The sequence below is a fragment of the Onychomys torridus genome, chromosome 16 (assembly GCF_903995425.1).
Source record: "Onychomys torridus chromosome 16, mOncTor1.1, whole genome shotgun sequence".
NCBI classification, from domain to species: Eukaryota; Metazoa; Chordata; class Mammalia; order Rodentia; family Cricetidae; genus Onychomys; species Onychomys torridus.
This window is the reverse complement of record NC_050458.1, coordinates 57,806,548-57,824,551: the sequence shown is the minus strand read 5'-3', so window position 1 is coordinate 57,824,551 and position 18,004 is coordinate 57,806,548.

Genomic DNA, 18,004 nt, shown 5'->3' with positions numbered 1-18,004 from the left:
CTAGTTGTAACACACTATGATCTAATAAAATACCTGATTATTTGAAGTACTTTGTATTTGCTAAGTCTCGATTTGTTGCCCAGAATGTGGACTCCATAGTGTAGTTTAACTCTGAGATTTCTTTATTGATTTGGGTGACCTATCTAGAGATAGTGGAATACTGAAATCACTCACTGTTATTGTTTCATGATATCGTTGGCATTTTATGTATATTGCTATGTATCTTATGAAATTAAGGCTTCCAGCATTTTGTTGTATATTGACAATTATTGTATCTCCTTGATGAATTGTTCTCTTTGTTGGTATGTAGTAGCTTTCTTCATCTCTTCAGACTAGTGTGGATTGAAGTCCGCTCCGATTGCAGAACAGCTAATTCCGTCTTCTTTGTGATCTCCATTTGTTTACTAGATTGTTTTCCATCCTTTGAGTCTCCATTTACACTGTCTTTACCAGCAAGGCATGTTTCTTAGAGTCAACAAAAGGATGAGTTATCTTTTAGTTCAATCAGATGGCATATGTCTTCTTATGGTAAATTGAAGCTATTTGCCTTTAAGATTATTGTAGAGAGTGGCTCATCTATACCTGTGATGGTTTCCTGGTTGGCTGGATTATTTTTTTTTTCTCCTCCATTAGTATCAGGGTTTTCCTTATTTTTCTGTATTGAGTGTGATGGATTCTTTCTTAGCTCTCCTTTGCTCAGCCTTCTCTCATGAAATTTATTCCTTTCTGTGCTCTAGTGATTAAAGTGTCTGTATTCCTCCTCTGTGTATAGTATTTCTTTCCACTCCTTCTGCAGTGCTTGGTGGTCACAACTCCTTTAGTTTGTGCTTAACTTGAAATATCCTTATTTCTCTGTCAATATGAAATGATAGCTTTGCTGCTGAAGCAGTATTGGTTGGCAGTTATTTACTTTCAGGGCTTGAAATATGTCCTTCCATGCTCTGATGACTTTTAGGTTTGTTGATGAGAGATCTAGTGAGTTTCTGGAGTTTCTGCCTTTTTAAAGGATATTTGGCCCACCCCACCTAAATTGTTTATTTGCTTTGTATTTTTGAAATCTTGACTATAGTATATCATGGGAAGGTTTTTCTCTGGTTATACTTATTTAGGATTCTAAATGCTTGTTTTTGGATGTCTGTTTCTTTCTCTTAATTTGGACTTTTTTTTCCCCCATAGCTTCATTGAATAGATTCTCTGTGCCTTTTTCTGAACTCCATAAATTTTTAGATTCGGCCTAAAAATTGATCAAATTCCAGGATTCTTGGATGCTGTATCGTCATCACACTCAGTCATTTTTCCCTAATGGATACTAAATGTAACATTTCATCACTTTGACCTCCATCCCTGATAGTCTTTCTCTTGCCTGGTTGAGTCCACTGGTGATGCTTTCCATGGTTTTTTATTTTTAATTTTATATATTTAGGTTTTCACTTCCAACATTTGACTCTATTGCTTTTAATGATCTCATGCTCTGTGTGTGTATATATGTGTGCATGTCTCTGTGTGTATGTGTGTGTGTGTGTGTGTGTGTGTGTGTGTTGTTGTTGTTGTTTTAAAATTTGTATTGCTGATTTTCCATTTGCTAGGCTTTTCTTCCGATTGCTGACTTCTCACTTTAGTTTCTGGACAGATTTTTATCACTTTGCTTGTATCTATTTTTAGGTCATTGATAATTTTTATCAGAAAAAAATTGAAATTGTCATCCAGAATTTTACCTGTTTCAGTGTCTTTGATTTTGATAGTTGAGAAGTTAAGATTTTAAGAAGTTAAGTGTTCTATGCTTGTCCATATTTCTTACACTTTTGTGTTATAATCTGAACATGCATTGGTTCATATTTCTTCCCCGGGTTTTTAGGAGGGTGATCACAGATCAGCTTGCTCTTGAAGGCTCAGTTTCCCATACCACATCAGTAGGAGGAAATCAACAGTCTACTCACAATATCATCCATCTGTATAAGGTACAAAATTGTACACAAAATCTACTGTAGCCCACAAATTCACAGCCAATGATCACAGAACCGGAAGTAGCAATACTACATACAGAAGAATGCTCTATAAGGTTAAAAATAACATGAGCACACACACATAATTAAAAATAAAGAAAAAATTAAAAAAATACACAAGCAAAATTAGATAAATATTTGCAGGTGAATAAAATATAACATAACAATTAAAAGCTATAGCATCATCAAATCACTCTAGATGAGTTTTAAAGAAGCAATTATATGGAGACGAAAGAAAAGAGGAAGGTGTGGGAGCAGTTTCTTTCTGGGTTTTTAAAAGCTGGGTGCTGTTACAACTAGTCATATACAAGGGGGAGTCTCTGTCGACCTTCAGACTCTTGCCTTGCCTTCGGTTTATAGCATTTCCAACTTTGCATTAGCCATATGTCTGATGTCTGCCAGAATTATTTTTATAGCTAACCTTTCCCCTTTTTGGATATTAGGAGCTTCTGCTGGATTCACTTGATGTTTTAATTCTGTGGGCTTGGCAGATACCCTCACACTCCCAAGAATGCTAAGACTGTACCATCTGTTTTAGCTGAGGGGTGTTCCCCAGGTGTGTCGGGAATGTGTGAAGCAAGCAGAGCCCCAAGATGGGTACAGGCAGAAAATCCTTGGCATTTCAGAGCCTTCCAAGTATCAGGCTTTCTGGAGAGATGTTGTTGCAGGGATCAGGTCTTTGACTGCGACTTTGTGCTCTCTGGTTTTCAGAAGGAAACGGACAGGGGGCTCCAGAATGTGTGGCATGGTCTGGCTTCAGGTTCAGCATTCTCAAACTCCAGGGTAATTCTTGTTGATGTATTCCATTCCTAGCCACAAAGGCTGGGCCTGACTCGTTTGCACTTACATGCTGCTGTCTGAGCTCCTCAGTCTTCCTATCCTCCCCAACTGCCTTTTTTGGCTCTTCATCATCCAGAGACTATGGTAGGCCTAATTTAGGCTCCCCAAATGATGAGTATTCTCAGTTCTGAGGGTGTCATGGAAGCTCCATTTTAAGACTAGATTCTCTTCAAGATGGCATCCCTCTGGGGCCCTGAGGGTCATACTACAACTAAATAGGACTTCTGCTAGCCACTGACCCATTCACAAGAGAAATCTCTATCTGACTAAAACCTGAGGCTTGAGGGTCATGTGGTCTTGTCCTGAGAGTAAGGATTCCCAGGTTTCAGCTGACTTACCTTTAAATATGTATATTTATTTATATATTTTTAAAAATGTACTTTTTTAATTTGAATTTTTTAAAATTCATTTTACACACCAACCACAGTTCTCCTCCCTCCCCACCTTTTAAAAGTAGTTTCTAAGTCTCTTTCTCCCACCAGGAAACTGCCTGGCTGAGGCTGAGTTCAGTTTCTCCCTGAGTATGGCTGTTTTGTTTTTCTTCCTTTTTCCAGTATCCTTTCATTTCCTTTGTGAATTTATGAAGCTTTTTTTTTTTCTATGTTTCTCCCTTTGGGATAAAGCCTTTTTTTTTCTCTTATTCTGAATTGTCCCTTCACTGAGTCTCATGAAAGCAACCAACAGTCTATCATCTTACCATGAAAGCAGCCAATAGTTTACTCCTTTACCATAAAAGCAGCCAACAGTCTACCATTTTACCATGAAAGCAGCCAAGAATCTACCATCTTACCATGAAAGCAGCCAAAAGTCTACCATCTTACCATGAAAGCAACCAACAGTCTTGTGGTGGTATTGTGTCCCCTGAAATATTGTGTACCCTAATAAATTTATCTGGGGTTAGAGAACAGACAGCCACTAGAGACAGAAATCCCTCTGGATCTCTGTGAGTTCAAGGCCACATTGAAAACAGCCAGGCATGGTGACACATGACTTTAACCCCAAGAAGTGATGGCAAAAAAAGAAAGATGTATAAGGCATGAAGACCAGAAACTAGAAGCATTTGACTGGCTAAGCTTTTAGCTGGTTAAGCTTTTAGGCTTTGGAGAAGCACAGTTCAGCTGAGATTCATTGGGATGAGGACACAGAAGCTTGCAGTCTGAGGAAACAAGACAAACTGAGGAACTGGTGAGGTGAGGAAACTGTGGCTTTTTCTGCTTCTCTGATCTTCCAGCATTCATCCCAATACCTAGCTCCAGGTTTGATTTTATTAATAAGACTCTTTAAAATTCCTGCTATACAGTCTACCTACCTTCTTACCATGAAAGCAGCCAACAGCCTACCATTTTACCATGAAAGTAGCCAATAGTTTACTGTCTTACCATGAAAGCAGCCAACAGTCTACCATCTTACCATGAAAGCAGCCAACAGTCTACTGTCCTACCATGAAAGCAGCCAACAGTCTATCATCTTACCATGAAAGCAGCCAACAGACTACCCACTTATCAGGAAGTTCCCAAGAAGTGAACAATTTCTAAGATAAATTTTACCATATCCCCAAACCAGATATCTGGGATACATAAGATATAAGTCTATAGTCTATGTTTCATGAGGCCACACAGGAATCAACAGCTCAAGGATTTGACTCCCCCAGTTTTTCTTATACTTTACCATTGGAAAGTGGGGCTGGCTCTTGATGTGATCATAGAACTGATCCGAAGTCTGCTGGCATAATAGTGAGTAAAACATTCTCTCTTCAGAATGCAGATAGGATTCTGGAACAGTCAGCTAGTCAAAGTCATCAATGCTTTTGAGCTTTTAAATCACCATGCTTAGTGACTTCTCCCTCATCTTTCTCCCGCAAAGTGAGAAGAGGCTTAGGAAATATTTGGCTCACTAGCCTATGTTTAAGCTGCATAGTCAATGTAATCAATGCTCGCTGGCAAACACATACAGCAGAAGTTATTTTAAACTCTTAATCATGAATTTTTATTAAACTATCATCATTAAGTTTATGTACTTACCCAGAACCATAAATTTCAGCTCATTATGGCAGCACACAGAAAACGCATCCCTTCTTTGTCTATTTTCCATGAAGCCCATTAGATTTATGAGTTTGGATTTCTATTTTTCCACACAGTCCTATTCTTCCCTAAACTCATCTGCTCTCCTTCACACTTGTTTCTAGTGTGTCACAGCCTTGTCTTTTGTTTTCCTGTGAGTCCTGCTCTACAGAAGCCACAATGGTCCAGACACCTGCAGTCCTTTCTGCCTTGGTCTCTAGCTGACTTCACTATCCAGGTCTTTTATCCCCCTAACCTCCTCTGTTCTCATTGACACACAGGTCTGTAACACATTCTACTATTACAATATATAGATGTGTTCCTTGTTAAATTTAATATAACTTCATTAGTTATTTGCTTGCCTAAGTGACCATCATTTATTAAGAAAACACTCTCTACTGTACTTTGGTAATGATTGTGGGTTAAAAAAAAAATTAAGACTGTTTCTACCCATAGTCAGCTGATGGTTACCCCTCTTGTCATATGAGCTTTGTGTATCTGCAACCTCATGGTCTGCTTTTATTTTGAGGTAAGGATCCTTTGGTGAAGTCTTCTTGGATTAGAGTCAGTTGGAATGAATGACAAATATCCTAATAAGAGACAGATGAAAGAAAGGGCAGACACACAGAAGAAGCACCAGATAAAGACAACAGCAGAGTTTAGAATTACATCATTGTAAGGCAAAGAATATTAGGAGGCACCAGAATTGGAAGGAGGAATTTTCTACGAGAGGTTTTAGAGCTAGTGTGGCCTGATCACATTGTGATTTAAAGCATCTGTCCATCAGAGTTTTGAGAGGCTAAATTAATTTTTTCAAGCCACCAAGTTTTTTTGTAATTTGTTTTGATACCCTAAGAAACAAATGCACTACCTATCTGTTACATGCAGCAAATTATATAAGACAGAACCCTGTAAGGAACAAATGTAATGAAGTTGTGAGACCTAATGGTCGTTGGTTCAAAACCTTCATTGAGTGCCTACTAAGTGCCTAGCAATGACAACACATTATCAGTTAGTAGTGTAAGTATATATCCCTACCCTCAGAGGGCTTATTTTGTGTGGAAGAAGCACATGGTAAAACCAAGAAATTCTACACACACACACACACACACACACACACACACACACACAAAACAAAAAACAAAAACAAATCATATCTATGATGGCTAATCTTCATTGTCAACTTAACTGGATTTAGAATCACCATGGAAACAGTCTGTTGGGTCTCTGGCTGGGTCTCTGAAGGTGTTTCACACACTTGTAATCCTAACACGTGAGAGGTAGAAGTATGAGAACCAGGAGTTTAAGTTCATCCAACTAAGGCTAAATTCGAGAGTAATGGATTAACCAACCGGCCTAGGGACACACACTTGTAACCCTAGCATGTGGGAGGTAGAGGCAGGAGTATCAGGAGTTCAAGGTCATCCTCATCTACACAGTCTGAGGCCAGTTGAGTCTATACGAGACCATGTCTCAAATAACAGCAACAACTACAAGGACAGCCGCAACAACACAACAAAAGTAGTGAATGCATTTATTTGGCAGAGGAAATTCCAGGACTGTATGGCATTCAGGCTGTGGCATGGCTACTGATCATGCTTTACCATGTCTATAATGAGAGGTGTGTGTGTGTGTGTGTGTGTGGGAGGATCTGATGAGGAAAGGAACATAAGAGAGTTCAACACTGTAAACGAGGCTGCTTAAAAAGCGATTGCAATTATTAAAGAGACTAACGTCATTAAAGAGAAACCTTGCCCTCTGAATTGAAACAATAGGGAAGGTGCACTGAGGGGGCATGACCCTATCCAACCAAGGCTCTAGCCTATAACAATGCATTTCAAACAGAGTTGAATGGGGGAAAGCGGCTGAAAGAGTTACCTATAGAAATAACTGCCTAGGAAAGTAGTCTCTCAGGTTCGCCCAGCATGGTTTACAGAAATCACTAGAGCTGAGACAGAAGAAAGCCACCCAGCTTCTTGAGCTGGCAGCAGATTTTGTCAGCATTGTCTATGCAGTGCAAGAGTAAGGAGTTATGTAAAATGGCAGGACAGAGACTTGGGCGAGTTGGAGTCAAGGTGTCCCATGGTGGGTAAGAGAGACAAGCCATGCAGACAGCGCTCACATGAGTTTTATTGGCGGGGAGGGAGAGAGCGGAGCTGAGGAGCAAAGAGGAAGAAGAGAAGAGAGGATGAGACAAGAGATGGGAAAGAGGGAAGAGAGGAAAGACAGAGAAAAGTGGGTGGAGCCCCCCTCTTAATGCAAGCTTAGGGCATGCACAAACATGCTACACAAATGTCTACTAGGATGATGTTGTCAGGACCCTGAGCAGGCCTCTTACTGGCTGCTTACTGGCTAGGACCCCCAAGGGGCCGGTCAGGTATTGTCTAAATGCTAACAAGGAGTCATGGAGTTTTGCTCCAAGGTTCCTGTGTCCAAATAAATTGGCAGGGTTGAATTCTCTGCTAGGAGACCCTTTAGAGCCCACTTTGTGAAGCTGGGAAAGTGAATCCTAAGTTGGAATGAGGTGCTCTGTATATTGAAGATCCCAAGATTGTGGGATGTCTATCAAGGAAAGTTGAGGGCACAGAGTGGAGTAAGGCCAAGAGAGAGGCTATACATGCTGCGATGGCAGAGCCAGAGAATGGAACTCTCAAGCCCTTTGGCATCTGGATGATTCCACTGTTAATTCCAAATGCCAGACACGGTGGTGTAGTATTTAGCGTCTTCCCAGCTGGAATTTGTTCTTGCTTTGGTCTTTCCTTGCCATGACTACATCCTCTCAGTTGCAATGACAATGTTCACTCTATTTCATTGTATTTTGAAAGCATGCTTTTTTGGGTAGAGGTTCACAGTTAAGAGATATCTTATATCTCACAAGAGACTTTGAACTAGTGAACAGTCTTGGGACTGGTAAGAACTATACTGACTTTGAGAGGTGGATTAAATGTGTTTCACATTATGAAATGACAATGAGATTGTAGGGGACAGGGCTGTCATGATCTAAAGTGATGTCACAATTTGCGAGGGGTGGAGTTTTAATGGTTCATCATCATTATCAGCCTGACTGTATTTAAGAAACACCTCTGGGTGTATATCCAGGTTTAATGGAGGAGGGTAGAGCTATCTTGAATGTGGGTGGTGCCATCTCTGTGGAGAAAGGGGGCCAGAAAAGGGAGCTGAATGCTAGAATTCCCTTCTCTGCTTCCTCATTGTGAACAAACACAATGTGACCCACTATCTTGTACTCCCATCTCTGTGATTTCTCCATCTATGAAGGACTACATCCCCAAATTGTTAGCTCAAATAAACATTTTCTTCCTCAAGTTGTATTTGCTGCATTTGCGAGGCCAATTGTCAATCAATGAGAAAAGAAACTACTCAGGGTTCTGCCTGTACTTTCTGCTTCCTGGTCTCTGGCCACAATGTTTTACCTCCACCATGCCACCACTCCCCTCCCCCACACCACGAGAAGAAATACCCTGGAACCAAGTGCCCAGATAAGTCATACCTCCCATAAGGAGTTTCTGTCAGGAATTCTGTTACAATGAGAAAACAAAACACAGGGTGGACAAATGAGTCTCCAGTGTGATTGTACCCAACAGTATGCGTTTCAATTGCTCCTATATTTGATATATTTGGCATTGACTTCTGTATTTGAAGCAGTCTCATGGTGGCTATGTAGTGGTATTTCATGGTGATTTTGTCTTGAACTTCTTTGATAACTGTGTCTGCTATTTCATTTTTTCTTTTTCTTTCTTTCTTTCTTTCTTTTTTTTTTTTTTACACACAGATCCTTCAGGTATAGTTTGTTGTGAAGTGTGGCATATTTGTATTGAAAGGAGATTCTCCTGGGGCAGGGGCACGTGTAAAAGTAGGATGCTGTTCTAGTAGTTCAGGTGAGACATGATGACTTGGAATAGGTTAGCAATGGGATTGGGAGTAAACACAGTCAGCTTGGGGTAGAATTTGAAGGTATCACTAGCCTGATGACAACAATAACTAACTAGCCATGGTCTTGGAAAGAAGCTTAAGGTCAGGGTACTTATATCATAGGAAAATTGTTCTAACTTAAAACCATTGCCAACTCTTTGTTTACTTATTTACAAAATGGAGACCTGCATTTCACATGTGCATGGGGAGACTGAATGAGGCAGCAGACTTTAGAATGGTACTTAGCAGTTCGCTAATTCTCAGTAATAGTTAGTTGTTCTTAGGACTTGATTTGGTTTGGTCTAAATGCCTGATCCTGCTGGTGTGCATCCACAGATAACAACTAATTAGCTCCTACAGTCTCCTTGCACAAGAATGCTGTAAGCCCAAGCCCCCAAATCCTTCTCTCTGTGCTGTTTCCTTGCCCATGCCCTGCCCTGTAACCCTCTCGCTGCCGGCACACAGCCATCTCTACCCTGCTGTCTCTGAGTGTGGAGGTCGGTGCTCTTCCTCACCCTGCTGTCACCCTTCCTGAGCTCATTCTGAGTTTTTCATTTTCAGGAATTCTACCACCATTGCTTGTTTCTGTGCCCCACTGTACTGGTCTCCTTTGCAGTGACAGAGTACCCGAGGACATAAAGGAGGGTGTGCTTATCTTGGTTTATAGTTTTAGGTATTTCCATCCTGGTGGCTTGACTATTGTTACTGTATTGTGGTGACGCTGAGCATCCTGTAAAAGAGGGTGTGGTGCGGCAAAGGTTTTCACTTCCTGGTAACTGGACGAAGTGGGAGGGAGGGAGAGAGAGAGAGAGAGAGAAGGTGGAAAGATTATCTCCTTCAAACCCATGCTCCCAGTTGCCTGCTTCTTCCCACCAGGCCTTAACAGCCCACTAAACTATCACCTCATCAATGGATTCATGTGTGGGTGAGGTTAGAGCCTTCATTAACATCACATTTTTTTTTTAATGTGGAGCTGAGGATCAAACCCAGGGTCTTGGGCTTGCTAGGCAAGCACTCTACCACTGAGCTAAATCCCCAACCATTAACATCACTTCTTAATAGCAACATCAAGTAGACAGCAGTCCTTCAACACATGGGCCTTTTGGGGGACACTTCCTATCCACGTAATATGTACCACAGTGCCCACTATTGGCTCTTACCACATTCTGTGGGCCCCATTATTTTATAACTGGACAATGAGTCCTGAAGCAGAAAGAGTGCTCACTTGGCTCTCTGTGTTTGGAGTTCTCAGCTTACAGTCCCTATATTGTTAAACTAACTAGAGTGTAAAATTTTACATGTGTGATCTTTATATGAACCCAGGAACTTCCAAACAGACCTTCAGGGTCTGAAGATCTTTCCAGAACCTGATGAACATATCCTACTAAGGGCCACCCATACCTTGATGTACCCCTGAATCCTCTCCTAGAAATCCCCCTCACCCTTCATGTCAGCCTCTTTGGAAATCTGTCTGGCAGGTCCTCCTCCTCCATCTCCCTCTACTACCATTCTGCTTCTCTTTCCTGTTTTTTTTTTTTCTCCTCTTAGACTATTAATTAAAGTGACACCATTGTTCATCACCAACTCTTTCATGACAACTCCATCCTTGTTGTTTTCCAGGAGCTTAATTTACACAGGTCAACAGAAAGCACAGAGTACCCACTGTTGCCCACAAAAGATTATGGAGTGATAAAGATATAACGCCCAAGGCAACTCAAGTTTGTGCATTTTTCTCTCATTATTAAAACAAAGGTTTTCAAGGGCAATGCTCCTTAGGCCATTGTCTCTCTCAATATAATGTCTTACAGAGTAGGAGCTCAATAAATTTTTTTTAAATAAATTACCTTATATAACTTTGAAATTGGGATTACACTATAATATAAAATATTAGTGTATTTATAAGCTTCCCAAATAGCTAGAGCACTGGAACTTAAGAATATCTTCCTAATTTTAAGGGTTTTTATATCTTTGTGAGATAGTACAATATTCACTTCCTGACATGTTAATATCCTGTTGCTACAAGCAGTGAGGATAAATCTAGTAGCTTGAAACTATACAGATGGTTTTATATTTTTTGGAGGTGTGGCATCCTTTGGCTGGGTTAAAGTCCTGTTGTTAGGCAGGCTTATTCTTTCTGGAAACTCAGGGAAGCATCTCCCAGCTCAGACTCTAGAGGTGGCTGCTGCTGTCTTTTCCCACCTCCTCTTTGGTGGATGTTTCTTCATATGCTTTCATTTTGTCAGGATCCTCCTGTTTACAGCTTTGGACCTGGCTGCATCACCAAGGATGTTGTTTCTTACACCTGTGTTCTCCCATGTGAGGTAAGTATTCACTGAGCTTGGGAATTAGGATGTACACATCCCAAGGGATCCCTGCTTTTATTTGGTCATTCCTGGTTCACTTATTTTATCGATGCCTGGAGGGTAGCCTCCAGCAGTGAGGGCTCAAAGGGAATCCACAGAGTGGCAGTGCACTACGAATTTTGTATCTGAGGGGAATTAGGGGAAAAGACACTCACACATTCTCTTGAGGGTTTCCTTCAGACTTTTCTCTATTCTTCTTTTGTATTCTCTGTTCTTTATTTTCCTGGTAATTTCCTTCTCTCATTCTTGAAGTTTTCCTTCTAATTCTATCTTTATTCTTGATGTTTCCCTTCTAATTTATTTTAACTCTTTGTTTTATTCCCTTATATCTTATATACCCCAGCAAAATCTCTCAGGCAATATAAGAATTATAATGTTACATTCTGTTTCTCAAGTGAATGATTACAATGAATACAAGTAAAATACAGCATGTTTTCCATATCTCTTACATGAATAAACACTTTACATATTACAGGTAAAAAAGAAAGTATCCCAAGAATGCTGTGGATGATTGATTGATAAATAAAACACTGATTGGCCAGTAGCCAGGCAGGCAGGAAGTATAGGCGGGACTAGCAGAGAGGAGAATTGAGAGAACAGGAAAGTGGGGGGTGGGGTGGGGCAAGGAGACACCAGCCTGCAGTCCAGGGAGCATCAAGTAGAGGCAGCAGGTAAAGCCACAGAACACGTGGCGACATATTGATTAACAGAAATGGGCTGAGTATAAGAGTAAGAGCTGACAATGGTAGGCCTGAGCTAATGGCCAAGCAGTTTAAATAATATAAGCATCTGTATGTTTATTTATAAGTGGGCTGAGGGACTTCTGGGGCTTGGCAGGACCCAGAGAGAAAAAACGCTAGCTACACAAGAACCCATGTATATTCATACCCAAGCAACTTGTTACAGATTAGTAGTGTGTAAGCAAGCAAGATATTCTTTCACTGGCAAGTTGCGTTTTGTGGTTACAAAGAAAGGACAAATCACATTTTTTTTTGTTTTTTGTTTTGTTTGTTTTTTGAGACAGGGTTTCTCTGTGTAGCTTTATGCCTTTCTGGAACTCACTCTGTGGTCCAGGCTGGCCTTGAACTCACAGAGATCCACCTGCCTCTGCCTCCCAAGTGCTGGGATTAAAGGTGCACCACCACCACCCGGCTGAGGACCAATCACTTTATTACTTATCTAGAAAGGTAATCTTAGAAGAAGTCACAAATCTAAACTTTGGTTTATGGAAAAGAATCAGTCAGCTCTACTTTAAATCTTTAGGGTACATACCCACCTATCAGTAGTGTTTTATATCAGGAGATTAAGGACAGAAATGGGTATAAGGAATTAATCATCACCTTTGGTCATCAACTAAGCCAGAAAGATACATTAACCAATGATAATTGGGCCACTTTATTCTTGTTCCCTGACCTTAATGAGCTCTGCATTCAACTATGTGCCTTTCTAAAGCTTTAGATGATCTTCTTGAGTTTTTCAAATTAAAGCTATTTGACAAAAACATCTTAGTCTAACCTTAAGTTAGTTCAAAGCTTTATTTTAGCTATGGTGCACTCTGAAACTTGTGAACACATCTCCCAACATTAAGGTTAAAAGAATTTAAGCTAGTTGGGCTACTGGGACTCAATTGTTTTTCTTAATTATTAACCTAAGCTACAGTCTATATGGCTCCTCAATAGAAACTTGTGTGTTCTAGCTGCATGATACTTCCTTGTTTTATTTTTTTAATCATCAAAACTCTATTTAGACTAGCATTATTATTATGAATTAGGCAGTACAGCTTAGGAAGAAGTCATTGTCATAATAATCCACAGATAAAAATGTCCAGTAGAACAGGATGTTTCCATGAGATAAACACACTATATTACAGGCAGTAGGCATCTCCTTCACACCCATTCACACCATGCCAGGCAGCAGCAAACATGTAAGGGCACAGCAGAAGCAAAAGACATCTTATAGTATAGCCAGAAGGTTTCTCTGGCCCTGTGGTCCTACAACCACTTATAAAATAATCATTCAGAGGCATATATTAATTATGAACTGAATGGCCTATGGCTCAAACTTCTTGCTAGTTAGCTCTTATAATTTAACCCATTTCTATTAATCTATAAGTTGCCACGTGGTCGTGGTGTTACCGGCCTGCTGGCATCTTGCTGCTCCTTGGGCGGTGGCTGGCATCTCCCCTTTCTTTCTTTTTTCCTTTTATTATCTCTCTTGGATTTTCTCACCTGGCTCCATCTTGTCCTGCCATAGGCCAATGCAGTTTTATTTATCAATCAATCAGAGCAACACATATTCATACCGTACAAAAAGACACCCATAGCACTGGCGTCTATGGTTTCAGGTCCTTATCTATCTGAGATTCACTCTTCAGGGATTTTCCTCCTGGTGGACTGATACATGAACTTCATCTGCCATCTGATGCTGCTCTGACATGGACACTCTTATTATTTCAAACACACACATACACACACACACACACATACACACACACAACAGGAAAGAAAAAGGAAAAAAAGAAAAAAAAAAGCAAAGAAGCCTTACATGATGGTGCTATCCTGTAATCCTAGGACTGAAGAGTCAGGAGCCAAAGGATTAAGAGTAGGAGGCCAGACCACAAGGGGAATATATTATATTGTGAGACTCTTACACAAACAGACAAACTGAAAACTGAAAAAAAAAAGTAACTTGAAAACCAGAGCTGTGCAGTTTGCTGAAGAACTAATCTTGTAGAGAACAAGTATGGAAAACCATGGGGCTGTGGTCCTGCATCTACGAGGGAGAGGTAAAGCTGGGTGATGTGTGGTTACCAATCACAACCTGCATAGGCCGCCCTAGTGTTCCCATCCCCAGAGTCACTAAGTGATGACTATGGCCTCTTAGTTTCCATGACAGAGGAGTCTTAAAAGGATGCAGGCTAATTATCTGTTTTCCACATTTAGCACTGACTTCTAAGTTTAGCAAACTTGTGCTGGTGCAATTTTTTCTCTAGAAATTATGAGTACATAAATAAAAAAAAAATACCTTTACTTAAATGACCTGTGTATGCCATTCTTTAATGAGAACTGTCAATCAAATCTTCTCTAAAGTGAATTATTAAGGGTACTTAAAGGGAGTTCAGACATGCACTCTGTGTAAAAAGCAAATTAGGAAGAATTCTTGTTTCCTTTCTTCTGTATAATGCTAGGGCTTTCTAAGCAAGACTCTTAGGCACCTGGTGGCTGTGGAGCCTGAGCTTCTCAGAGTCAGACAGGCAGGTGCCAGAGAAGACAATATTGCATTGTTCTTGGTAAAGAAATGAGATCTTCTCCTATTTGACAAATGCCCAGGAGGCAACACATCAGTTACTACAGCCTTGGAGGAAGGGTGACTGATGTCGCTGCTTTCTGAGTCTGGAGGGACTGAGCACTGAAGAGGCGCTGAGACCCGTGAGGAGAATAGTGCTGCTGAGGAAGGGTGCCAGTTACTGAGGAGGAGGCCAGAGGATGCACTGATCGTGAAGCCCATCACTGCCCAGGCCCAGGGCAGGTAGCACGTTCTGCTGTAGCTGGGGATGGCAGGTACCAGGAACTTCACAAAGTCCTTTATACTTTAGGGTTTTGCTGCAGAGTAATGCACTTGTTTATTCCCAGCTGGTAGAGGTAAATGAAGAGAAATCTCTCTCTCTGGCTCAAACCGGTTTCTGATGCATTTCCCATGGATGGATGAACCACATAGTTCTTTCCCTCTCCTCCTCATTGCTTTGTCAGAAAGCTTATTAATGTATGTAGATTCCAAGCTCTATCCAGCTATCTTGAATGATTCAGAAACAAATTGAAATGTCAAGTTCTTTACAGCTTTCTGGTAATATTAAAACCTACCAGTTCCTATTAAATTTCCATCAAATAGGATCATTCAAAGATAGATCACTTCATCTCTGTTCTCCTCCTCTAAAACACACTGATCACTAAGACCCAGCGATATAGGTCTTGAATCAGCGATGCCAGTGGAGCCCTGGGACAAGGGCAAAAGTGACACGTGGGCATAAAGGCTTTCTTTATTGACGCTACAAATAGAAACCGGGCAAGGAGGATTTAGAGGGGAATTGGTAGCCACTCACACACACCATTGCATGAGAAAAATGTGTGCTTTTGTTTTCTGCAATGGAGGCTTCCGATGTAGGAAGAGGAAGCACCCCGCAGAATGAATACAGAAGAGGAAGACTAGCATGTCATCAATTCCAAATACTCCCTTGGCACTTTTACAAGGAGAGCTGGGCAGTTATTGTTTCCATCTCAAGACAAACGTAAGGAAGTATCAATAAAAAAGTAATTATCGTACTAATAATTATAATAACCCAAATGATAACAATGCGAGTGATAATCATAAACACATTATTACATCTTTCTCCTTTCTTCTCACATCCACTGAATCTTTTTAATGTGCAGAAGCTGGGGGCTTCCATCTATTCCGTCCTAAGCGGTAATTGCATTTGATTCGGCCGGCACAATTTTAACCATAATATTAGAAGGAGAGGCGAGTCCTGTGGCGTCCTTATTGTTGGTTATTATTAAAGATGGGGATCAGCGCCTTATCGTGGGGAGCCATCACATTGTCACAAACAACTTCTTTTCCCTCACTTTACACTGCTATGATGTCCAATCCAACTCTAAACTCAATGCTAGCTTATTTTTAACTGAAAAAAAAATACAACCTCTTTGGTCTCTCCATTTTTGGTTTCAATTTCAGCTTCTTTTTATCACTTATTCTTTTAGTTTTGCCCTGTGAATTCAGCAGATGTCATGATCGCAACAGGAACTGTGTGAACGTAACACATACTAATAGCATCTCCTTTGGAAATGACTTAGGATTTTGGGCTGTTTGTTTTTGGCTCACCCTGAGGACCCCTGTTTTCTTTGTGTTTTCATCTGGTAGCCAGGGGAGAGCCTTTTCTGCTTTGAGAGCAATGGGACCTCGGAGTGGCCATGTTCTCTACAATGTGGAGGAAGCTGGTTTCTAGGAGAAGGTGGGAGCAGCTATGAAAGAGAGAGGCAAGTGGAGTCCAGACAGCTTCTACATTCTGAAATCCAGCATTACTCCATTTTTCTGTATTCTTGAGGTCCCCCTCCTCTCATCCCCCCTTTCCTATTCCACTTTTTTTTTGAGCCAGGGTCTCAGGTTGGGATCTACACAATCCTGCTACGTGGATCAGATTGGCCTCAAACTTATGGTCTTCTTGCCTCAGGCTCTCACATGTTGGAATTATAAGCATATACCACCATGTTTGTGTCTCCCATATGCTTGCAATAAAGCTCCATTTCTTCCCAAGTTAGTTTTGTTTGAGTTTGGTGGGCTGATGGATTTGGATGAGTTGTTCTCTCAGCAATAGAAGTGATACACAGTGGACAGGAGCTAACACTGAATGTTTCGCTGCTTTAGTGGAATGGAACACAGTGAAGCTTCTATCTGTAATCAAACGTCTCTCATACTCCTACACATTTTGTCATCTCTTCTTGAATGGAAGAGAAGGTTGGCACTGCAGAGGTTTCCTGGGGAGTGTGTGTGGATTCTTAGAATGTGCCATGCATCAGGAAGGCATGGCCTATGGAATGAGGGGTTAACAATCATTGCTGTAAGGTTTCTGAGTAATGTAGTCTATTCAGTCCCAGATTCTTCACTTCATCCGTCTACTGAGCCCAGCTGCTGCAGACATCTATATTTAAAGCTGTGTGACACGGTTGTCTATAGTTCTATGTGTTATAAATCCAGTAGCATGCAATAGAATGTTGTAGTGGAGTTTCTCTGAGTGAAAATGCATTTCTGTGACTGGGCGAGACTGGAGGTATGTCTAGTGGACAGGAGTCTGCTTGCAACAGAGGAGGAGAGAATTCTTAAGGAAAGGAACAGCCGTAGTAGGCTCAAAGGCATGTCAGAGTCTGAAAAGAGGGCTTGAGCACCACATAGTCTGGAAGCCTGGCCCCCCTGGCCTCTTGTTCTGATGAATGGTTCTCTCATTAGAAATCCAGAAATATAAAGCAGCTATCCCTAAATATGACAAGATTTTAGTGCACCCTAACTCTGTAAGGCATTGTTACATGGAATAGAGTTCCCTTTTCCCTTCTAATGTCAAAAGGGGAAAGAGGAGTTCTTTCTGTCTTGAAACATGAGTGATGGTGTTTTGCAGACTCCAGAGGGTGTGTGGAGTTTGCAGTTTTATTCAAAGTCCTGCAGATTGCTAGATGTTAGTGGAATGGGACATTGTGGAGAGATGGAATACTGCAGGTCAGAAGTGGAAATCACCTTGGGCTGTTGTCCCCTTAGTATTTCCTTCCCACCTCTGTATCTGGCCTAACGTTCTCATGACTATTAAACAAAACTCAGGGGATGTATTGCTGGCCAGAGTTGACCTCTAACCTCACCAACCCTAAAGCTTGGATGCAATGAGAAATCTGTAGAAATCTATAGAAAAGAGTTTTTTTTTTTTTTTTTTTTTTTTTTTTTTTTTTGCTGTTGCTCCCTTCCAAAGACTCCAACTGACGTACTATGTATTTTTTTTTTTTTTAACCTTCTTTGCTTTGTGGCTATGAAAGTTAATGTGACCTCTTCCATGCAGAATGCAACCAGGGCATGGCCATTCATACTTGGTTCAGAGTGAGGATGGAGACACACACACACACACACACACGTTAAAATAGAGTTGTTAGGCTCTATGTTCCTTGAAAACAGAGTTGCTGTGTCTCAGAGGATAGGTAACTTGCAGCAGCAGATGCCAGATAGCCTGTGGGAATTCCAGAAAATGGCTGGGGAAATCTTGAAGATGCCTGATGCT